Source organism: Macrobrachium rosenbergii, chromosome 55 (genome assembly GCF_040412425.1).
Source record: "Macrobrachium rosenbergii isolate ZJJX-2024 chromosome 55, ASM4041242v1, whole genome shotgun sequence".
In the NCBI taxonomy this organism is placed as follows: domain Eukaryota; kingdom Metazoa; phylum Arthropoda; class Malacostraca; order Decapoda; family Palaemonidae; genus Macrobrachium; species Macrobrachium rosenbergii.
Window position 1 is genome coordinate 10,135,238 of NC_089795.1, and position 26,278 is coordinate 10,161,515.

The following is a 26,278-nucleotide window of genomic DNA, read 5'->3' on the forward strand; positions in this document are numbered from 1 at the left end:
GTCGAGCCAGGGCTTCAGGCTCGGCTTCATCCGGATCATTTTTTTATGAGGGAGCCTGCACTGCTGAGGGTTGAATGTGGAGAGGGTGTTGGGGTGTTGCACATGCCTTGGGCTGCCATTGCAAGCTGATGAGCCCTATCCTTCTCCCTCTCCTATCTTTCTGCCTATTCTCGTTTTTCCCGAGCTATTCTCTTTTTCTCCTCCTACCTTTCTGCCTCTTTTCGTTTTTCCCAAGCTATTCTCTCTTTCTCCTTCTCCTGCCAATTGAGCATCTTTAAGAGTTTCATGGATTGCAGAACTTATTTTGTATCTTTATTTAACGCATTTTGATCATTTCGAGTACATTGTTGTTGTTGCTTCTTGTTGCTGACTTGGACTCAAATTATGTTGAATTGAATTGAAATGAACATAGAATTAAGGCCAAACACTGGGACTTATGAGGTTATCCAGTGCTTAAATGGAAATTGACAGTGACAGGTTTGAAAGGTGTAACAGGTAAAACCTCAAAGCAGTTGCACTATGAATCAATTGTTAGGAGAGGGTGGAAAGTCTGATTGAAGAAAGAGAATATGAAAGGAGGCACAGTAAAAGAAACGAAAGGGGTTGCAGCGAGGGGCCGAAGGCACGCTGCAAAGGACCTTAAGTAATGCCTACAGTGTCAAATTGTCATCACACTGTATCTAAGGCTGGAGTTTTGTTTACAGTTCTCCGTTCTCTGCGTTTTTTAATGACAGGAATGGTGAGATTTCATCTTCTCGTTGTTTTGTTTGCTAGACATTTTAGGCCTTACAAATGATATGGTTTACAAGTAAGATTATTTTGCTGTAGTTATGATGAATGGTCTCATCTGCAATTTTTTCATAATCATTACCTTCCTTGTATTGCAAGGCAGTAAGAACTTCATCTAAATTGTGAGTAAGCATTTGTTCCTCCGGATTTACGGTTTTTGTATCGTTTTCGTTGGATTCATCAATTGGCTGTACAGTAAACCCCCCGTATTCGCTTTCTCATGATTCGTGGGTTTCTCTGTGAAACATATCTACCCATTATTTGGGGAAAATTCGCCCATTCGTGGTATTTTTCACTGAGAAATATTCACTATTTACTGTATTTTCATATGATTTTCATGAATAAATGCACTTTTTGTGATAAAAGTATTAAAATACTCAGGTATAAGCATCTTTAGAGGGTTTTTCTTGTGTTTAAACTATCAAAATGGGCAGTTCTAAGTGTTTTTAGAGGGGTTTTAAGTATTCGCGGATTTTAGCAATTCTCGGGGGCTGCACTGTAGCCTACAGTACTTCTTTATAATCATTTCTTACATTTTTTTTTTTTTTTCTCAAGACTCCCACTAGCTACCATTTTATATGCAAACTTTCTGGATGGATAAATAAAACCTCTTACTTTTCAGTTTTACCTTTATTTATGGCCAGTCCGGTTCTTTCTTAAGGTAGTTTTAATTCACTCACTACATATAAGAGGAGCATTCCTTAGATCTTGTATGACACTTTTAACCCCAGTTTATGCATTTTAGTGTCCCATAATTCCACATAGTTGTGTGGGCACTTGCTCCACAGTTGGCACAAGCCAGGCATTTTGGCAGTTTTTGTGTGCGATACCATATTTTGAGCATTTTTCGCACTGGGGAGGTTTGCATACACATGGTTGGATTTTTCTGTTGCGTACAAGGAGTTTTACTTTCACTGATAAGTTTTGTCAAACTTTTTTTATTATCCTCACTGATGTTTCCTCTTTTTATTTTACTTGGGATACTGTTGTTTCCTAGGTCTTGCACACACTTTAATTTTGAAAGCAATCAAGCAAAGTATTTTTGCCATATTTTCATCTTCATCTAAATATTTTGGAATAAATGAGTTCTTTGCATGCACTCCATTGTGTCATGTTTGTTAACTGTGACATTACCTACTTTGTAAATGACTGGTAATTCTCTTATTGCTGTATAAAGATGGTTTCTACCAACCACGCATTTTCCTTTGTTATCTAAAACAATTAGTAAATAGTCTTCTAGACTTAGAGGTAATATGATCTTGTCTGGTTTAAGGACAAGGAACTCTGACCAATTTTGGGTCCCAAAGAGGAAGTGGAAGTGGCTTGTTTTACTTTCCTGATCCTTTCCAGTTTTAACAGGAATCTAAAATCTTATATAAGACTGAGCTTCTTCAGATGAGGAGACAGTGCCAGCTTATTATTAATGGCATGAGTCATCAACAGTACTGAGGGATCGTCACAAGGTCCAGGTTTATTCAGAATTTTTGAGGGCTTTTAATGTGGCATTAAGTTGGGGGGGAAATAAAGATAGCTGTCTGAAAATCTTAAAAGAGATGCCATTAGCCTTTCATGAAGCATACAGTATTCCACCGCCAATGACACCAATGGGAGTTGAATTCCACACTTCTCCTCCCTATACTACCCTGAAGGAACAGAACCCACATTACTAGGATGTCTCAAATCACCCCTACTCCAACCATCGTGGCAGGCAAGACGGACAGAATGCCCGAGAGTCCCACCTGCAGAACCAGACCGTGGGCCAGTTTCAAGAAATAGTTCCGCCCTTGAGGAATCAATAAGACCAGCATATTGATGCCTCTCAAGTCCGCACATTATAAGATGGTTGCTTAGACCACCACAGGCTTCGAAAATGAACTCCAATCCTAGCAATGGTATCTCTTCTTGGTTATCATTATTATTAATAAATAGTTTAACCAGACCACTGAGTAACATCTTTATCTCTTATCATGCTGTCCCAAAGGATTTATTCTTGATTAAAATCATTAGATATCATTTGGTATTTTGCAGCTTAAAAATTTAATAACTGGATAAACTGAAACTGTTAAAGATTGTGACAAAATTTCTTTCAAAAATTGGTTTGTGATACCTGAAATAGGGTGTTGGCTGAAAGTCAAGCAATCATTAAAGAAATATCTGTTGCATTTATAGATCTACAGAAGGCATATAATAGAATACCAGGGGAGGTAGTGTTTTGGTGTTCATGAAAGAGTTTGAGCCAGAAAAGTTGGATGGTTTAGTTAAAATGATGTATAGAACAACAAGAACAGGAGTAATTTCAGCCTGTGACATAGCAGATATAGTTGAAGTTTGAAGTTCTAGGTACATTGACTGAAAGTATTAGGAATAAAAATCTATGGCAATTGTTACATACATATGGTCTAGTGATAATGGCAGAGATGGAAGAATTTCTGTGAAGGGTAAGAGAGGAGCAAAAATCTCTTGAATGGGGTGGTATTAAGTACATGTGGGTAAAAGTGAGTTTATGGTGTCCAGCAAAGCAGGGAGGGGATAAAGTATTTGTACAAGAAAGAGGAGGCTTAGGTTAATAACAGGTAGAGAATTTCAAATACGTAACATCTTTAAGTCAGAAGGAGCTTGTGAAGCTGAGGTTGAAAGTAGGATAAAAGCAGCTGGAGATCTGTTGCTCTGTAATCAGACCAGTAATCAGTAATGATATTTACTTCAGAAACATGGGATTTAAGAAGGATGGAGGAACAGAAGCTTGAGCAAAAGAGAAGAGGATGTCAACGTGGACTTTGAGGATCTCGGTGTGTGTGTGAGGATGAAAAAGTGTAGAAATTAGCTGAAGTGCTGGGGTGGTAAAGATTACCGATCTGATAAGAGAGTCAAAATTGAGATGTTATGGGAATGTGATGAGGAATGAGTGAGAAAGGAGCGAAGAGGGCTTGCCTCGAACCCGTTGGGGTAGAAGGTAAGGTTTAAGAGGGAAGGGAATCATCAAATGGAATAATAAGGTGAAGGAGGATTTGGAGAGGGGTCTGCTGGAGGAAGATGTTATCGATAGGAATAGTTGGGGAAGACGCGTCATGCAGCAGACCCCTTAACAGCAGGACATTGGTGGGGATAAACAAGGCAAGTTAGAGGGGTGGGACTGCAAGGTGGGAAAAAAACCTGACAATATATGAAAGAGGATGAAGTATTAACGAAAGTGGAAGGAAGTTTCAACAAAGAACATGTAAAATCTGCAGCATAATGTCACATGAGAAAATATTATTCCATAAAGCTAACCATTGAGCCATTAAATAACCCACTAACATGAAGGGCCATATTTGATCTGGTCAAAGCAGTTGCAGCTTTGAATGAGGGCCTCCTTATTTCCCTTATGGGGTTGAATCATGTAGAGTGGCCTAAGGTTACAAGGATGCATCCACTTTCAAATTAACATTTCTTTGTGTCATTCTTTTGGTGATATAAATTACAGCTGCATTATTCCACAAATTCTACAAAATAATCAGTATAATGAACTTCAGTGATGCCAATTAATACAGCCTTTTGATCTCCTAAAAAATGCAGCTTGGCAATGTTATCTCTGTTTTCACTTACTGGCACGGCCTTTACATCAGCTACCACTAACAGTCAATACTTAATCTGCTGTGTCAAGAGAGGTTTGAAGATAGGTCTTTAGTGCTTATATAACACTGTTATAATCACTAAAATTAATGAGTACTGATAGTACAAGATCTGTCAAAAAAGAAATGAAGATTTATAAACGCCAACATTTTTTTAATTAGTATGTTGAATCGGATGTCATTTTCTCCTTCAAGTACTCCCATCTGCTATTAATAAATCACTTCCCATTTTGGGTTACATCCAGCTAAGTATTTTCAGGGAAGGTGGGTAAGTTTCATAGTATCTTTCCTTCTATGTCTTTTATTGTCTTAAAACTGGCAACCTTGTAGTGTGGATTTCAAGTATGGAAAGAAAATAAAATTTCAGAAGTGCTAAGCCTAAAAAGGTGTTTTTCCTCTTACTGGAACATTGTCACTGGGACCAGGAAAGTCCACTATAGTTCCTCAAAAGTAAAGTAACCATTGATCATCTCCAAAAAGGTGTCTCCTTCATGTAAGTCTCTTGCATGCAGTCAGACAGTCAATATGATTATGTATCAATAATGCAAAGGAAGAGTTGATTTAACACAAGATGATCATCATTCTCAAGATTCCATACTCTTTGGATACAGTTTCTATGTGTTTTTTTTTCTGAGCTGACATATTCCTTGAAAAAATGAGACAAAAGAAAAATTTATACAAGCCTTCACCTCCATCCCTCCTCAAAACACATTCCAGGAAACATTCCAAAATTAGAAGAACATTGGGAATGGTGTACTAACCATTGGTTGTGAGTACTGTACTTTGGGGGAAAACAATTTGATTATACTGGAAATAAAGCAATAAATTAGTTTCTGAGAAAGGTTTCTTGTCAGATAGACCTTACAAGCTTTTTCCAGCCATAAAACAATTTGGAAATACTGTACTTCCAAAGTGGAACAGTACTATTAATAAGCAAACAGGCTTTTTGTTATCAACTCTTCCGATTTTACCACCTGTCCATTTTGACTGTCTTGTACACCTCATATTTAGCTCTCTTTTGGCAAGGACCCACAATAACAACACTTTTTTCATGCAGGGGGGCTTCCAAGAAAATTTTTTAATCATATAGAAATTGCTGAATGCATAAAACATATTTTTTTTATTTTTTGTGGATGATGTCATCCTGTCAGTGGAGTTGCAAAAGTTGGGAATAGGCTGACCTAAGTTTTATACCATTAGACTGACCTAAGTTTTATACCATTAGACTGAGAGCTAACAGATACTACTGCATTCCCAACACCAACTTAGAACTTTAACCTCACAGTATAAGTTCTACTGCAGGCTGTTTAAGATATACCCCCAGGTAAGCACTGTAGAATAACTGGGTACATTTTTTTCAACTCTGAATGATTAAAAGAGGGGTATTCTTCTGGATAGAAAAACAGTCCAAATAAAATCACTGTAGAAGCTCTTTTATTATATAATCAATTCACAAAACGTTCTTAAACAGGAATTTTTGAGGAAAAAATATACTGATGAATAATGAGTATGGTATAAAGAAAATTAAACACTTTAGTTACACTTAAAACTAAAATGAAACTGTAACATTCGATGAGAAATGTACACTGGAGATTCTCATAGAAAGTAATAGCATTAACTTGATCCACACAAGATAACACACGCACGAAGAAAGAAAACGATTTTCAATAAAATCTGTCTCTCCTTCAAGTAGACAGAATACAATATACGCTGGGATACAAAACTCATTCTGTGGCACAAAAAGTAACTTATCATACTGAGAAAAACATTACGATAAATGTAATACTTTGGCATAGTGACAGGGTACGTAAACTATAAGGCTTAATGAATACAATTCTGTCATCCCCACAGGATGAACTACAAAAAGCAACACAAAAATGCTTTGGCTTATCTGAAGTTTTTATACATGATTAAAAACCAACAAATTGGAAAAAATGAATGGCACATAAAACATCTTAAAATGTTAGGATAATAACTAAAGCAAAAAGTGAAATCTAAATCTAGATATCTACAAGACAAAACAGTATTCTCAAAGAGAAAGCAAGATAAACATATAATCTAAGAGGACAGCTGCTGGCGAGGATTCTATAGAATTTGCCAACACAATGATTTCAATATACCAAGGAATAAAAACTGACCAATCAGTAATCTGTTTTCATTCTAATGTACAAAAAATTCATAAATATTACTATCATTATACTCATGGATATAAAGCAAAATAAATGTAACTCAAATATTAAGTCGACTGAAACAATATCAATATTTTATTGTTGCTTACAGTAAAATGAACACCATTCAGAAACCTGTTAAAATATATCTTGGCAACTGTGACATATACAAACATAAGGTTACAAATATGGTTTAATATCCAATTCACGCTGCTTCGGAAATATAAGTGATAAGCGATTTGGTACCCAAGCGACTCGAACACCCGACAGCTGCACCAACTACAATACTACCAGTCGATGTTCTAGACCTCTCTTGACAGTCAAATGGTGTAGAACGTTGACTGGAAGTCACTGGTGGGTAGTGTCGGTCATATGAGTCACTTAGCTCCCAAATCATTCATCAGTGATACTGTATTCCCAAAGTAGCACAGATTGGATACTGAACACCATTTGTAGTTTTATATCATACATATATAATGTATATTTATTTTACCACCGGGTTTGTCTGTATATATTGTTTACCAATTTTTTTCTATTCCCAAAAGTCAGAAGTGAAATTAAATAAATCATAATAGTTTTTAGCTAAAAGAGGTAATGATTTATCTCCAAGATCAGAGCACTTAAACTTTGATTTTATTAACATTTTAGAATGCGACAGAGTTTCTTTCACAGATTTTCTTCTGAATTTCCCAAACCAAAGTTATTTCTGTCCACTTACCTTAAAGACTTGTCCAGTTCTTTTGCATATAGTGTACAACTACATTATGTTTATGGCAAGTTGGGTGATCCGTATCAATGGTCTGTCATCACTGCTGCGATTATGCTAATAATATTGCTTAAAGCTAAACCTATTATCTGGTGTTCCTACAGATATTTAGGGAAATTTATTGCTTTTACTCTTGAAAACTTGACATGACTGTCGGCCCTGAAAACAGGATAGTAACTGTTGCAGTTACTTCCTCACCCTTGATACCAAATGAAAAGTTTCTGCCAGCTTACGTACAAGAAGCAGATTAGTTTGCAGTGTAGTCGGTGAGGGTTGAAGCTGATCCATTGATTGGTAGTGTACTGATGACATTATTCTTAATCATTTTTGATACAGTTAACACCTCAACTTAATGATTATTTTTGCTATGCTCCCATTTCAGGTGGGATACATTTTTGGAAAAATCCCTTAAACTGAATGTAAGTGTAAAGTACAGGTTAGTTTAGGTTAAGAACTATGTGGGATTGCTGTCAGGTGTAAGACAAACTATGAAATGTTCAAGTGCAGGCTATACAACAGCACATCTTGACCACTTTTCAGACTTTGTTACCCATCAGATGGCCAGACTCCAAAAAGCATCCAGTTAGTGGGAGTGCTACTGTTATCTTGGAAATCCAGCATTCTTTTTCTCCGTATTAGGACAAATATGTCTCCCCAAGCTGCCAAAAAGGTGGGCCTTTCTGTTAAGGTCACATGTACCAGCAAGCATGATGATACTATATTTCAGATCTTTAGTTTTTTCATTGTTGGGACAGTTGTCTGTTATCAGGATACCAGCAGAATCCTATGAACTCTAAATTTTAGACAAAATACTCAGAGCAGCAGTTTCGTTATTCTAGCAATGGTTTTTACTGTTGATATCATCCAGAGATATCATGGCTTGAGCATCTCCCATCATTATTACACTACCCAGTCACATGGTTCCTTCATTCCTTTTACAATAAAAATAGCGAAAGTCTCCTGACACTGTTAGGGATACTGATGCTCTTATGTTTAAATCTGCAGTAGTACTACCTTTAATTTCCATCTTTTACAATCACAACTTTAAATGATTTACTTCTTGTCAGTAATCCACTTAAAATAGCTATGTACAAATCTTCTAATTTTGTACCTATTTTGAACTCTCAACTGTTTTTCTCTTTCTTTCATATGTGTATTCTATTCTGAAGAATCACCCAGGCAAGTCTGGAATGTTTAATGCAAACGTGTTCCAATAATGAATGACAATTAATTTTAAAGCCCTCTTTTACTTAAAAATAAATTTTGTTTTACAGAAACAACCAGCATTTTACAAAGTCTAAGTTCAAAATTTTTTTCATGATAAAACACTAAACTTAATTCCAATTCTGTTTTATCCCTACACTTCCAGGGGCTAGTGAATAGTTAAATGACACAGTAGGTAGGATAACACTTCGTGTAAAATAAGCAGTTCATACCTATTCAGCAAAAATTTTTAAAAAATCTAAATCCATTACAACATTATATAAATTCCATATTTTACAAAAAGCATAGTAGCTATTCAGGAGTGAGGCTAAAAGTCTGGGCCCTTCAGCTAGTCTTAAGCTACCTATTATGTGATCCTCACTAAGTTTATATTTACTGCCTATATACCCAACTTCAGACTGCGTTCCCTACACGGATTTTGTTCAACTCGGTAACAAAAGGTTATTAACCATTATGTCTGCCTAAACTTTAAGTGTTAGATAAGATTTCCCTTACTACCACAGCCTTGGCAATACATAACCACAACATAACGTAACCATAACAGCCACTTATCAATAGCAGCAGAGTGCAAATTAGCCAGCCAGCTGCATGGGTCACCCTAAATGGAGGCAGGAGGGTGATGATATAGTGAATTTTATGTTATCACACAACTAGCCATAATCAAAGAGGTTCTTGGAAACGTTGCTGATTCATTGAAATACTCCTTAGATTAATCATGACAAAAGTAGGCAGGCTTCTCAAGCAGGTTATAGGGCCACAGTAGCAAATGCAGTATGATGTATCTGAATACAAGTAGGCGACAAAGGTGTCTAATTTATGAACTGACCTTAGAAGATGCAGCCCTGCTTTGTAATATTTTTCCAGGATCTCTTCTTCAAATTCTGTTTTTTGAGATTTGACATTGAAGCACTTATAACAAACAAGTGTTTCCATAGATGGCCTGGTTCTTGTAATAACTGAACATGGCTTAAAGCCCTCCTCTACTTTTCTTACAAAGTACTAATGATCACATACTGTGTTTTCAACAGAAATTGATCCCCTTGCAACAACGTGTGAGATGGAAGACCCTCCTAATATTATTCTCTACAGTGATTACCTCATAATACAATCTAGAAGCTGGAAACGGCTAGAGAAAAGCCAGCTTTAAAATCAAGACCTTGTGGGAACCTGCCTACCTGATTGCATTGGATTATGATTATGATTAACTTCGGAGGTTTTACAGAGAAAAAGGTCTTTACTATCACAACTTTGTGATACAGTACAGGCTTAACCTCTCCGGAGTTTGCAATGGTCAGTCCATGATTCTAAAGAACTTGAAAGAAGATAAGTAAGTCTCCCACCTAGGAAAGGAAACGAGACAAAAAATGCCTGACTTGGCCAAGCACAGACTTCGAAAGCACTATAACTTATGCAGAACTGCCTGCGAAATGCTTCCTGGTCACAAGCCTTGCTGTTTAAGTCGCAGGTGCCTGGAGGTATTACTGAAACATGGTGAAACTTTGTTTTTTGGTGAAGTTAAACCTATAAGAGATTTCTCTTGTCAGGTTTCACGGGGAGAAAAATTCTTGTAGTCATCTCAGGCTTGATAAAGTCACAGTGGGTAAGATTTGAATCTGCTTGGAGGCTGAAATGTATTTTCCCATTCAATCCCCAGCTGCATTAACACTGAAAATAAAGGCGGTCTCCCTCGCCACCAGTTGTAAGTTTCTTAAAATCATCATGGCTAAAACCTTAAACACAGCGTCAGTTTCAGTAAAAATTTGTTTAAAATTACCTCCACTGTCGTTTCCACAAGGACATTTGGGAAGAAGGATTCAGCATCCAGGCTAACCATGTAAAAATCAGACTCTTTTATTAAAATTTTATTCTTAAATTGCTCTGAATTTTAATACTGTACAAGGCTGTGAATTTGTACATGGTTAGCCTGGATGTTGACTCTTTATTCATAAGTGTCCCTGTGGAAGAGACAATTGAGATCATTTTAAACAAAATTTTTACTGAAACTGACACTGAGTTTAAGGGTTTTAACCATGATAATTCTAAGAAACTTCTACAGCTGTAAGGGCAGGACACTGCTGCCTTATTTTTTATGGTATTTCATATTGTCAAGTTGACAGAATGGCAATGGGGTCCCCATCTGGCCTGACTTTTGCCAATAGTTTTGTGTGTTTGCTGGAGGAGCAATTGCTGGACAGTTGCCCTCTGAACTTCATTCCTCTCTTTTCTGTACATAAGTCGATGACACTTTTACTTTCTAGAGATAGAAAAAGGGCTGATATGTTTCTTCAGTATAATAATATGGCACATCCAAATATTAAGTTTTCTATTGAGCATGAAAACGGCAATAAGTTACCCTTCCTAGACGTTCTAGTTACTCGAGAAAACAACCGTTTTAATTCTTCAGTGTCTACTAAAAGACCTTTACTGGCCAAGGTTTACATTTTTATAATTACTGTTTTCATTTTAAATTAAACTCACTGGCTACTGTCTTCCACAAGGCTTTTTCTTTAACTTCCAGCTGGTCTGGGTTTAATAATGAAATAGCTTTTTATACAAATACTTCATAGACAACTGTTACCCTTCTAGACTTTTTATACAAATTTAAGGAAATTCCTGACTAATAAATATATACCCACATTACATATAACTACAGTTCCTACAATGACATTTTTTTGCCAGTCTCCCGATGATTCATGATAAATCTTTTTATAGTACTGTACTCTGAATAATCTGATTCAAAAATATGCACCTACCATTAATTGTAAATTATTTCAAGTCAACCCTCTAACAATGAAATTATTACTTCAGGAAAAAGAAAAAATTAGCCCTCTTAGGACTTCATTATTTACTTTCTTGCCCCCCAGTGTAGTAGGGGGAGATACATGGGTGTCTCATGTCACCTGATGAAAGTTCAAACTGATTGTCATGAGGGGTAGGGGTAGTTGTAGAACTGGAGTCAAATTAAGTAATCTGGAGTTCTCATTCGTTAAAGAGCAAGCCAAAAGGTCTAAAACTGAAAATGAATATACAGTAAACATTTTCAAATACTTTCCAAAGCTCCAATTCTTCGCTTCCTATCTTTGAATCACAATTTAATAGACTACCAGTACCAAAGTTGAATAACCAAACCACTTCCACAACTCTCTAACCTGACATGAGTTTACCCTGGCCTGGAATTCTTTGTTTATGTCACTCAGCTTTTATACTTCATCCAAGTGGTAATTTTTCTCCTTTTTTCTCAGATTACTTAGTGTTTCATTTTGGTTGTAATTCTAAATATGAGCCTGCTTTTATAACTTTAGTTTAATGTGTTGTTCCAGCTTTGGGAATGAGACTGATGTCTTGAAATGTCAGCAATAAAGAAATGTCATTACTGTGGACATCTTCCTCTGCCCTTGATTCTGTGTCCCTCAGTTGACAGCAGCCACCTACCCCCTTCACTGTGTGTATGTTTGTGCATATAATGTAACATATATATATATATATATATATATATATATATATATATATATATATATATATATATATATATATATATATATATATATATATATATATATATATATATATATATATATATATATATATATACAGGCAGTCCCCGGTTATTGGCGGGCTTGGTTATTGGCGATCGGTTTTACGGCGCTTGTCTAGCAACGAAAATCACCAACTCCTGCTTATCAGCGCCGGTAAGGGCCAAAAATTGTCGATTTTCAGTCATCAGCAATTTTAGATTTGGTTATTCAACTTTGGTACCAGGAGTTTAATAAATAGTGATTCAAAGGTAGGTTTGAAGTATTGTTACTACTATCGTATAATTGTACTGCATTGGTTTTAGAATGTACTACACTTTGGTTTCAGCAAATGTTTGGGTGACACTGCTAGCCCCTTGCTCAGCTTTACAGATGTTAAAGGGCTTTTGTACTGAGTTTGTTTTCATGGTTAACTTCCCTCTTGAACTATACATACATACATAATATATATGTATATATATATATTATATATGTATATACACATACATACAGTCAACCCCTGCTACTCGCAGTCCGTCGACTCACCGATTTGCGGATTTTTCCATGGAACTTATTCCCAAATTATTAGCATAAAAATCGGCAATTCGCTGACTTTTTCGTTGAGAAATATTCACTAATTAGTGTATTTTGATGTTATTTTCATGACTAAGTGCATTTTTTTTATGATAAACTAATGATTTACTAATTTTCAATTATTAATATTAAGGTTAATAAGATTAAATAATAATAATAATAATACTGTACCTCTAATAATACAAAATATGTGCTAATTTTCAAATATTAACAAGATTAATAAGATATAATAATTATAATAATAATAATAATAACAATAATGTACCTATCATAATAGTTATAAGGTTAAATAATAACTCAGGATAGAGAGAGAGAGAGAGAGAGAAACTTATGTGGAAAGAAACAGGCTTTTAGCTTTGGCTGGTAAAAATAAACTGGTTCCCTCCCCTCCATACGTTCAGGAGGACCCTTTTTTTTTATCCAAGGGACCTCCTTAGAGCAACCCCTGTTGGTAGCTGAACCCCTAAACTGGTTTTTTTTTCACCCATTATAGATACAATGCTCAGAAATAATACGTATTGAAACGGTACTAAAGTGATTGAAATTATATTAAAGTTATTTTAAAGTAATATTAAAAATATTTTAGAGATATTAAAATATTAAAATTATATATGTGTTTTAGGATGATAATTTAAGGTATATTTGGTGTTTGAACTATTAAAATAGGCAGTTATAAACATTTTTAGAGGGGGTCTTTGGTGTTTGAAAGATTAAAATACATAATATATATACAGGCAGTCCCCGGTTAACGGCAGGCTCGGTTAATGGCGATCCGGTTTTATGGCGTTTGTCTAGCGACGAAATTCGGCAATTTTCGACGACAAAAATAGCTGATTTCCGCTTATCGGCACTGATAATTTGGTATTGGCGCCAATACATACCTAACAGAGGCACCAGCAACTGAAAATCGGCACTTTTCGGCACCGATAAGCCCGAAAATTCCCAAAAACACGCTGGAAATCGCCGATTTTCAGTTAGTGGCACAGTTATCATCACACCCCCAGAATGGAACCCCCCGATAACCGAGGACTGCCTGTGTGTATATATATATATATATATATATATATATATATATATATATATATATATATATATATATATATATATATATATATATATAATATGAAACATTAAGCAATGCTAGGGTCTGGTTAGTGCTGGGAGGGGAAATTACCATGAAAACAGACACTCAGCATATAAGCTCCTTAAACATCTGTAAAGCTAAGCGCATGTGCTGAAACTTAAGTGTAGCACACTTTAAAGCCAATGCAGTACAATTATACAACAGCAGTAATAATACTTCAAACATACAAGAATGATAAAAAATATCAGTAAATAACAGGTTTTGAAGTAGGAAAAACCTATTTTTGGTAGCCACTGAGAGTTTCTAAAGGAGTTACTCTCATTGTTCCCCTAGGGCTCCACAAGACAACCCAACCAATCTCAAAGAATTCTCTTACATTGCTTATTGGCACAATGACAAAATATAAAGACTCAAGACAAGAGGGTGCTAAAGGAGTTACTCTCATCATTCCCCTAGGGCTCCACAAGGCAAACCAACCCATCTCAAAGAATTCTCTTACATTGCTTATTGGCACAATGACAGAATATAGAGTCAAGACGAGGGGGCACTATCTCTGTCTACAACGGTTACCTCTGCTCTTCCTCCATCCTTCACACAGGCATGGCGTGCAATATAAATGTTTATCCCAGTCACATGCCTTTTCGTCAGGGAAAGTGGGTGAGGTTGAGGACTCACAGCAGCTACCAAAAATAGGTTTTTCCTTCGTAAAAACCTGTTTTTTGATACCGTAGCTGCTGTTCGTCCTCAAAAGGAGTATACAAAAGAATTTGACAGGTGGCACAATGTCTTAGCTCCTAATAAATAAATCCCAACAACCCAGATAAAATTTTGGTCCAAGGTGAAGTCCCAATTTATCAATATTTTTTATTCCAAATACTCAGAGTTGGCAACACAGGACATAAAACAACACAATGTATATATGTATTATAACCATTAGTTCTAAGGTGATTTACTTAAATATGATGGGTCCACCTACAAGATTATTGTGCCTTCCCCAGAAATATTTCAGCGTGACCACCACATCAAGAAAGCCCCTGGTTTTCTGCCAAAGTGCCTGTGGGGTCAGGACTTACCATACCACCTACTGACACAATGCTGTGGTACTTGCTCAAGCTCATGGTAATAGTGTTTCTGGAATACTGCCTCTGATGACCATCCTGTACACTAAGAGAATTCTTCGAGAGAAACATTTCTAAAGAAAGCCAACAATTTACTTACTTTCTGGATGTCAAGTGACCTAGGAAAGGAGTGAGGGTCTGCCTTTTTAATGAGGGACACTAAAATAATTCTCAGCCCATGAAGAGAGAGTGTTTTGTTTGTGCTATGGTGTAGGAAAAGCACACCATCTGGGATGTTTGCCGTGACATCTAGGTAAACCTTGATCGCTTGAACCGGGCATAATGTTTTATCTGAAATACTGAGTTCTCTTGTCAGAATAAGAGACTTTCTCTTTAAAGAGTTCTCATTCTTGGCCAGGAATGATGGGCCAGCAGTTATTAGTAAATGACGGCCAGATGTATGAGTGATGTGACATTGTCCCTTGTCAGAATAAGAGGGGGTTCCCAGTTTGCCAGGAAATCCAAGCTGCTAATACCAAAACAGTCAAGAAGATTGCCTTCTGGAGCATACGAGTTGCAGTTGTATTGGGCCCACTGAAACAAGGGGGAAGACAGGAGTCTAAGAACCTTATTCAGGAACCAGGTGATGGGAAGCCTTGCAGGAGCTGGACTTTGCGATGCAAAAGATTGGAGTATGGAAGTAACAATTTCTCTATAAGAATCAACCCCATAACCATAGCAAGGGTTCCAACAATGCTGCCTTGCATGCTATGATTGTTGTAATAGCAAGGCACTTGTCCTCAAAAAGATATATAAGAATATGCAGAACTGTTTCAACAGAGATTTCAACTGGGCTCTCAGCATGGAGGTAATCTAACCACACTTTTCATAAGGTCTGGTGTTGTCAGATAGATGAAGTCTGTAGTTTTTGCACAGGTACCTAACAATGTTGGTGAATCATCTTCACAGTACACTAGATTTTAAAAATCCACACATAAAGGTCATGCCTCAGAAAGGACATCTTTCCCTTTCACTGTCTGGGATAGAACAGCGGATGGTAATGAAAAAGATTTCCTTGTCTGCTGTTAAAGCAAAAGGAACCAATGACTGTTCAGTCAATTTGAGGCCACTAAGTAAGCAGTTCCATTGAAAGCTAGTAGACTGTTCAAAACCTTCGAAATCTGGGATAATGGAGGAAGGAGGTGTACTGTCCTCCATTTGTTCCAGTCTTGTAAGAATGTATCTCTTGCTATTGCCTGATTGTCCATATTTGGAGACATACTGGGAGTTGATGGTTCTTGCATGTAGCAAACAGGTCCACTTCCGGATGTGGAACCATGTCGAAAGGAGTGTTTGTCTAACATCCACTCGGTCAAGGCTGCCATACTCCTCGACATAGAGTCTGCTATTACACTGAGCCCCAGTGAGTTGAACTGCTGACAGGTACCACTTCCTTGCTTGAACCATCTGCAGGATACATATCATTACTGTATTGAGGGGGTCTGAGCATGAGCCCAACCTCTTGATGCCAGGCATTGCAGTCATATTGTCTAGAACCAACAAAATGTGGGTCCCTTTTGGAGGCTTTAGTTTTCTGAGAGACAGAAAAACATCCATCGGCTCTAGGAAGTTGATATGACACTTCCACTCAACAGGTGACCAACTTTTGGCTACCAACAATCCTCCCAATGGCCTCCCTAACAGGTAAAGGAGGCATCCATATGCAGAGACGTTGGAGTCAGGTCAAACTATTTGGCCAGAGACCCCTTCCAGGTCCACAGAGTATCTTCCCAAGTCTCTGATTCCTCGGATGAAGGCGATCGAGAAGCCTTTTCCTTGCATGTGGGAGCCAGACTGTTTACACCTTTCAGTCACTGTCTGAGGATTGGATCTACCACAGTCGCAAACTGTAACAGACCCAGAATTCATTCCAACTGTCATCTAGAAAAACTGGGCTGTACAAGGAACCCTTTCAGGTCTTTCCTTATTCTGGCTTGAATACTGGTAGGAATAGACAACCATCAATGAAGAGTATCCAAAGTTCCAGCTACAGAAAACATCTGCTAGGTGTAGGGCAGGATTTGTTCTAGTTTATTAGGAAACCTTTAAGCTGGAGTCTGTCAACTACCATTCCCAGGTTTCAAAAGCACCCTTCTCGGGTGGCTCCCCAGATTAGACAATCATCTAGACGGGCCACCAGTTGAATTCCTTCTTTCCTGAGCTCTGGGAACTATTGGTGCTAATTTTTTCAAAGATTCTTGGGGCAATGTTTAACCCTAAAGGCATGACTTTGAATCTACATTTCCTTCTCTATCCGAAACCCTACAAAGAGGTGGAAGGGAAGTGGTAGGGACATGCCAGGATGCATCATTCAGATCCATAGATGGTCCAGGTCAAACAATGTGTTTGTTCAAACTTGTTAGGTCAAGGATCACCCTTCATTCGGAGGAATTCTTGGGGATGCTGAGGCGACATGGTTGGTGGCTCTCTTCAAGAGGGCCTTCTGCACATATTCTTTGAAGGAGGGGTCTGGTTTTTGGAAAAACCCTTTGCAGGAGGGAGAGGGCAAGCCCATTCCACCCTAGTCCACTGAAGATAATACCTTGTCCCCAAGGAGAGGATTTCCACTGCACATGATGCTAAAGAAAATTACCCCAACCATGCAAGTCCTATTGGGCTCCACCTCTTCCCTGGCTTTCAATAGGCAGTCTACTTCAAAAGTAGGTGCTGCCGCTGCTGTTGTCCCCTATGCTGTTGTTGGAGGAATCCTTTAGGAGTGACTGAAAGCTTTCGTTGGCTTAGTAAGAGGAAACTTTCGGGTGTATTGTTTCCCGTGGTTCCCTTTTCCAAGAACAGCATATATGCAGTTCTGTTGTCAAGCTTGTACAGTGAGTTGAGCAACAACAGACTCTTCAAAAAGGTCCCAACAGAAGGGGAAGAATGTGCTAAGGAGGTTACATTGGGGAGTGACATATTGGAGCCTGACAATCTTCCTTTTGAGACTTGATGTGACACTCCAGAAAATCGTAGAGTGCTCCCCATAGAGTCTGCATAAGTGTTTTGGCTACAGTAGCGAACATTGTTTTGGAAGGCTTTGGACTCCCTCTAATAGCTACTTCCAGCATAGTAGTATAAATTATCATTGAGGAGGTGGAGTCTAGCATGAAATTCAGCCATGACTGTGCCATCCAAAACCCTTCTCATAGGGGTCCCAAACTGCTATGTAGCCTCAGATACTTAGATGGCAAGAGACAATTGGCTTTATTTCTGCCATTAACTCTAGTTTCCCAGTCACCACAAAATTCTGGAAATCTGCCTTCACATGACTGATTGCTTTATAAGTGAAGGGACGGAAGGCTGGTTCTCTAAAACTGTTGTAGAACTATGTTTTCCATTAAACTGGAAAAAGATTACTTCTATGGATTTCACTGCTATATTAATAGGCAGGATAACCATCCCCTTCAGCAGTTTCTGAATTCCTATTGAAGGAGGGACCAAGATTCATTCAGTATTAAGAAAAGCTGTCCTGTCCTAAAATTCTACATGTTCAACCTCAATCATAGTTTCCCTTTTATTAATAAGGTGTTTTCCATCAGGTGAAAGGATGCGCACTGAGGTGTCATGACAAGGGTTATCAGTATCATCAGGGGTGGATACTGGTGCCCATACGTTTTGATTTGATCCTTTAAAGTCCGAACTGACTATATTATTGTTACCAGTCGGAACTCTGGGAGTGGGTAGGCTGTCTCTTAATGCCTGTTCTGATTGAAATGGGAGTCTAGACTCCCTACTCAACTTCTTTTTGGGCTTGGGATTTTTCCCATGACCCAAGTTTTTTGATGAGAGAACCGAACTCTGCCCGGGCAGACTGTCCAACCATTCTATTCTCTTGTTTAAAGGCTGAGAAATTTTTACAAATTACATCTAATTCATTATCCAAGACTGACCTGAATTCCTCTTGGGAATCATGGATAGCATCTCTGATATACTGATGTTCAGTAGCAAGAACATCCTTGATACTGTTCATAATTTCCTTCCAGAATTCTGAAAGTACAGCAAGCAGAATTTCCCTATCAGATTCAGAAGGGCAACTGCAGCGGCTATGTCCACTTCATGTCTGATATTAATGACAGCTCTCCCAAAGAAGGACTCACATCTCCATCCGAGGAGTCAACATGGGAGGTTCTAGAAACCATTGCTTTGGAGTATTGGCCCAAACATGGATTCTGCTTGAAGGGGGATTGAAACACACTCCTCCAGAGTTCTGCTGGAAAGATGTAGTCTCCTCCTTCCATACCCCTACTGAAACTTATGACCCATAGAGATAGTTTAAAGTGAGCTCTTTCATACATGCCTAGCGACCAACCAAATTTTCTTTATTCCAACAAGGGCTGTGTTCACAGCAGGTGGTATGAACCACAGACAGTCAACCAATAAAATAAAGCAGGCTGACTTGGTCACAAGTATGTAGCCTTAGTATGCTGTTAGGTATAATAATCAATGGGTTACATTCATAAAAAAATAGTAATGTATTAAAATATTAACTCATAATTATTACCTTAACTTTGCCTAAAAGTATTTTCTCACAAATCTTACTAAACTCAATTAAGACAAAACTAACTGGACACCATGAAGCCCATTTCTGAATGCTTTCATAATTTTCTTTACCTGATCTACTCCTAAGCAGCAAGTAAATTTTGCAGGCTACATTAGATGGTACATAATTAAAAGTATTAATTATTGGAATCATTATGCCAAATTTTATATAAAATAATGTATGACTTTAATTTTGCTTGCTAAAGGTCACTATAACATTTTTATGTATGATTTTAATTTTGCTTGCCAAAGTTCACTCTAACAAAAACGTAAATCTAATATTCGTGTAGAAAAAAAGTCATGAGAAAGGAGAAGACAACTTTTAGTCAGTGCAAAGGCTCAAAGTCAAGCACTATTAGAAACTACTATTATGGTTACATTTTGTAACTGAGAAGTTAGGCTAACTCAATTTGTGTTTTTGAGTTGCCTCAAATTATCTATCATTGTTAAAAAAGTCACTGACTAATGAGTTTCAATAACAAAATTGTCGTAATATTACTGCATCGTTGGACAGGGAAAAACCAGTATGGCGCTTTAGCGTAGCCCAGCAAACTAATCTTAATTTTTCACCTTGTGAGAAACCCATCAGTTCTCAACTTCAACAAATATGAACGTACCAGTTAGAATTTTTAAAGACAAACTTTTCACTCGGTCTTAAACATATGCACTTAACTTTAATCTTTGTTGAATTCTTCCAAGGTGACCAAAATAAGATCTCAGGGTAAATAGTATCTGATATCTGAGAGCAAAGCCCTGGTACGTTTCTTCATTATAGACCAAGTGATTAATGAGGGAAATGGCCAACATATGCCCTGTTGCCACATCTGAGTGAAGGAGGAAGGAAGAGCTGAGAAAACTGCTGTACACAAAAAGATCAGAGCCCTCTTGTCGTGAGTCCTTTATGTTTTATCAGCGTCAACAAGCACTACTCTGATGTAGACCAACTATAAGAGAATTCTGTGAGGCTCATTGGTCTGTCTTATGAAGCTCTGGGGAGACCATGAGAGTAACTCCATTTGAGGATGACCAGCAGCTATGCTAAAAAAAAATGCAAATAAAAATTGGAAAATGGTCACTGGCACCTCTAGCTATAGTGTACTAACAAAATGAGCAAAAAACATATTGCACTAAAAATAAAATAAAAACTAAAGCTCTAACTTCATACATATCTCCTGTCCTATTTTGAGAATAACTTGTAGCTGCTGCAGATTTCCTTTAAACAGTCAAAACAACATGGTGTTCTTAGAAATTCTGTGGTACACAATGAGAGGTACACAGCAATCAACAGTGTGTTTCCATAATCTCAATGAATCTCATCGGACCAGCAGTCCCTCCACAATTGGGCTACTAGAGGTGTTGTGTTGACCAATCACTGACAATGACAAGCTTTGCCAGATTGCTGATGGCCATGACCAGGTCTCACTTGCATATCTTGACTTGATGATCCTAATTCAACTAGGACTAACCCTACCTCCCCCTCAGTACTTGAAAAACTAAATAGGCTATTATCACTGGAAAGGAGCAGAAACTAGACTACAAACAATGTAGCCAATTACTCCAACAATGGGGCCAAAGATACTGTGCCATCCCTGTATTTCATTGTAGTTCCCTTCCTGTTAGCACGTACAAGTTTTATTTACTCATCTTGGATATTGGCTGACCAGCCCTTACAAGCAAACAACCAGTTTTCCCTACCATTGCAAGAATGAATGAAGTGGTCCTTTTTGACAGAGAGTGCCAAATTCTCTTCATGCCCTACTGTCTCCTTGGCTCAGATAACTTCAGTGTTAAACATTGAACAACTACTATGCCTGATGCCCTCAATTCTACCAGTTAGGTATACAGTATTATGCAGAAAAATAGATAAAAATAAACACTACAAAAAAAATGTTTCAAGCTGATTGCTATGATAAATGTTACCTCAATGCATGGTAAACAACTCCTCTACCTATAAAAAGTACATGTAAAACATGTTCAGTAAAGCAATAAAGAAAAATGCATTGCTACAAAGAAAACCAATACACACAATATAATACAATACTTGTTATACAACACAAATGCTACGTTAAAGTATATTTATGAGTAATTGTTACACCAACAAACGTACGCATACTCAAAGCGAAATCTCAAGTTATCAAGAACTCTGACTTTTGATAATAGAAATATAAAAACTATAAAATGGCATCATACATAACAGGGAAATACTGATTTAAATATCAGATAAGTTACATGGATTAAGGAGAGATGACAGTCACAAGACCACTTCTGTTGAGCTCAATTCTGGTAATGCTTGCTTCAAGGCGAGACAAAAAATTCACTATTTAGCTGGTGAAGCCTCACTCTTGCTAGAGACTGCTTAATTGTTTCACCACCTACATGGTAATCAGTTTGTCTGCTCTTAAGATATAAGCAGAAGTACACGAAAGATTAACAACATAGAAATATTTAAAACAATATACAAGCTTTTTATAGAAACCATTTTAAGGGGACTGGCCATTTTAACTGAAAAATCTTAATTTACAGGGATATGGCTATGATACTGGTACTGGATATAAGGGACACCAAATAGATCAAATTTATGAGAAAATAAATAAATCTGTAACCCTTCCATTTTTCAATTTATTTTCAAAATGTTTTTAAAAATTCAAATGTCAAGACTTAAGCTAAATATGGTATATAAGGACCTCGAGATTTCCACACAAACAGCTACAAACCTTTATGGAAATCACTGGTTTTTCAAATCCTTAGTCTTGCCATCACAGTACACAAATTAATAAAACAAAAAAATTCAAAATTTGGCCCTTTTAGATTAGAAAAAAAAAGTAAATCAGATAAATTTGTTTTGTGTATTTTAATCAAAACTGGTAAAAAACTGAGATAAGAAACTCAGCTTACTACAGTGTATTTCCTAGCATCAAAGATGCTATTTTTTCTCAGAATGAATCTTGGATATTTACCATGCATCATACAAGCCAAAGATTACCGGTTTCATAGGCCTATCCCAAACCCCGTTGGTTATCTTTGCTAGACAGTAATCATAATTCCTGTATATGACCTCGGAATAAACAATAGTATCATAGAAAGCTTAAAAAAAAAAAAAAAGGGTAGTACCAAAGATTCACTTCCATATTAGTAAATATTGCTATGGCAAGACCATGGTAATTAATTTATACAAAATATTTTCTGGTTTTGAGGATTAAACTGGTTTTCATTTGTGTTGTGTGACTGTTAATCTGTATTCTACTTTTATTTTTATTTTGTTAATGTGATATTTTTACAAAGCGTAACTGTGCAATGCAATTTTCCATGTTTTATTTATCTTCTATTGCGGTTTGTCCTTTATCTGCAATTTTTTCAAATTTCTTCATAAACCTACATCTAATACTAGCAGAATTTTTAAATACTGGACCAGCTATAGCCCTATCCACTTGCATGTACCGAGACACTTGTTGGTCACGAAAATCACTTATGAAACACAACTGGGCAGTTTACACTACATATATATATTACTTGGTACTGGTAATCTAAGTTTTTGCTGCCATGTTAACTTCAGATAAGCTTATATTAAAACAAATGAACATGAAGAAAATATAAAAGGAAGTATTTTTAAAATATGTTAAATGACAAAACTATAATAATCAATAAAATGCTCTAGCATCTGAAGCCACAGTACTTTAATGTACTTAGAAAGTTCAATATGAGCAGCTCACCAACCAACATAAAACAATCACCTCATAATACTGAGTCCATATTTTTATGTTTTATTTGTTTCTTTCAGAATTTTGCTGGTTAAAGCTGGGGTACGTCTTTGAGGTCGAAATGTCTTCGATGCCAGGATATACAGTACACAACTCATGTTTTAAAATGAACAAGCTTTTACAATTGGAGGGGCAAACTATGGGACAATGTACCACAATGTTACTTTGACGCCCTAAGAAGAGAGAAGAGGTATAATTGGTCGATTTCAAGGGTAATCTGTCAACAAAAGTTACAGTCCAGTTGGAGGGGTGGGGGGGAGATACAACGAAGCTATGATCAATTTATTTGAAATGCTCTGTATTCAGACAGTCGAGTACCACATAACAACTGAAAAAGTCTCGATTTTACATCATTTTCCAATTTACAAAGTTTCATGACTGCCTGGTCCCCTTAATTAGAGAAAAATATTTGCTGCAAATGAATCATTCACCTTGAAAGAACAGTTAATGTTACGAGCTAAATTTTGCATATTTTCATATGTTCCAATTATCAATAATACCAGCTGGAGTGAAGTCTGTTCATTTCTAGTAGTTAACGCTAACATCTATGAATGAAAAATACTTTTTAAAAAATTAACTGACAATTTTCAGACCATATCTCTCTGCATCTACTGTAAAACATCAGTAATTATTAAAGGGTAAAATTCCCCGTTTGATATAAATGCCCACTAAAACTGAAGTGGGAGGGGATATTCTTTTCACATTCCTATGAACATTTGGATTACTTCTTTCTGGATCACTTGAACTGTTCAGCTTATTACTAACGCTTCAGTAATTTCCTAAAGCGAGAAAAGATTACCTGGGAAGAAATTATTGCTGCACGTAAGAGTGATAATTTTAAATTACATTCTTAATACTCCCTCAGTCATTTCTTTGTGACTTTAATTCAATATTTTTATCCGGGGCTACAAGAAATGCTATGAGGCCCAATTGACTGTTACAGTTGTTAGTTATACTGTGATACAAAATTGTAATATATCTTATTTTTGCAAGATGCTAAAAATCTATATTCTAAAGTGTGCTTGCAATCTACTTTTAAAATGTACAACTACTGAAATCACATATGATTTGCCTATACAAATTATTGTTTTACAAGAGATGCAAGTGTGACCAAGGCAGATATAAAAGCTGAGGTTAGCTCATAAATACCTGGCTTGATAGCACAATTTTTACTGTCTTTGAAATGCAGTGAATTACTGTGCATAAAAGTGCTGGCATTCTCACTTTTGTCTGTCAAAACTGTCTTTCTGAACTTATCTGCTAATCTTGAAGGTTGTAAAAAATGGTATTACGGCTGACATTTTGTAGCCGTGTGGATGTGTTTTTCTAAAAATTCTTCCTTGTTATGTACTGTAATACAATATTCAAAAGTGAAAAAAAAACATTATTCACCTTTTGATAGCTGTAGAAAATTATTTTCTGGGGTAATATTCACATCCCAACTACCAAGTCTCTTTTAGTGATTTTCATATGATTATCTATACAACTTAGAAACATACAATTTAAAACTGTAACTATAGCATTTGTATACCAAAGTCAATTTAAAAAATCTAAAATCATATACAGTGACGACAATGAATGCCCTACATAGGTCAAATCTGAAACAGCAATAAGTACAAATATTCAAAAGTCCCAAGAACTGGACACATGTAAAATTTTGAATTTACAGCAGTGCTTTTGGGTCAATTTATTATAAAATGCTATAAAAAATATAAACATTTCTGGGAGAAAATAGCATTTTTACACAAATTGCTTTGGAAAACCATGTCGAAGATAAAGTTTGATGGTTAAAAATGAAAAACATTGCGGAATTATGTACAGCATACATTCTAAGGCTTAGAGTATTTGTTAATATATTTTTGTTAATGGCAAAACAGCAATTTTCACGTTTTTCAAAATTTTAGTCCATCGTGATAAGGCCAGCTGGAGATGCCTACTTGTCTAATAATATAAAAAAAAAATACTTATACTAATAATAATACCCCAAATTCATGAGCAAAGTTTTAGAACATGTAATTAGTTGGAGAAAATTTACGTCTTTCCAAACTTAATGGGATTAGCTGACATGCAACAAGAAACCAAAGACAAGACGATACGTTACACCTTGTTTATGGAGTGCAAGGACAACACAGCACCGAAATTCAGCATCCCTGAGGAAGCCCTTTGTACTCTCCTATGTTGCATACATAAAAGGGCCACTTCATTTCTCACAGAGGACACTTTTGCACCCAATGCACAGTACAATGAGAGTAACTGAAGAGGACTTCTTCAGCTCGTCAGCATAACCTCTGTCCCTCCTAACTGCCACCAGTACACAGATGACAACTTTGTGAGGGTGGATTTTGAAGACTTTGAAATATTACGAACCTTCAAGAGAACTCTCTCCAAAGGTTTACCTGCAAGGGAAGCACTGAGGGTACCCTGCCTTCCCTGATATCAAAGCAACACAGCCCCCAACAGACATTCTCAACAGCCTGGGTCTTTGCCTTAATGGGTAAAATGTGTATCAGGGCATCTTTCATTGCTTTCCCTGGGCCACGACTATCACAGATTGACCAGTCTACCCAGATATTTGTCAACAATGGCTTCCCTAACAGGCCAGATATTTGTCAACAATGGGTTCTCTAACAGGGAGATCACGTGACAGATGAGCACTTTGAAAAATGTTATGCAGAGGGCACAAAAACATAACCTGAATAAGAAACCCCAATACTGAAACTTGACTGAAGGAACATCATACATCAAAAGCAACAACAGAATCAAGCAGCCCTGAAAACATGCAGAACATTTTTGCCACTATTCTTGATAACAAGATGGCAATTGTAATTCATAAAAAAATTCAGTGTAGAGCAGACCTCCTCAGGAACAGTTCTGCAAAGCTCCCGATGTTTTGAGAGATGTATCGTCATATACTGTACAAATTTAAATGGCATGAGAGAGGGTGTCCTTACTCTTTATGATGGGATGCCTCTCAAAGCATCTCTCATGTCATCTGCAGGAGGGAGCTAAACATATTCACTAGAGAACCTTCCATCAAGAGACCATGGGCCAACCCACTCTGCTACAAGCAGTGGAAGTAATTGATGGAACCCCTGACTTACGCTGATTGTGAACAATA

At 36.9% G+C, this 26,278-nt stretch overlaps 1 long non-coding RNA gene across 2 annotated transcripts in view; it reads left to right on the forward strand.

Annotated features, from left to right (window-relative positions):
* LOC136835445 (uncharacterized) overlaps positions 1-23,408 on the forward strand; it is a 165,452-nt gene extending 142,044 nt beyond the window's left edge. For both annotated transcript variants that reach the window (XR_010852166.1, XR_010852163.1), the window contains exon 3: positions 23,181-23,408. This is a non-coding gene — a long non-coding RNA (uncharacterized lncRNA). The remainder of the gene's footprint in view (positions 1-23,180) is intronic.
* Positions 23,409-26,278: the final 2,870 nt, after the last annotated feature.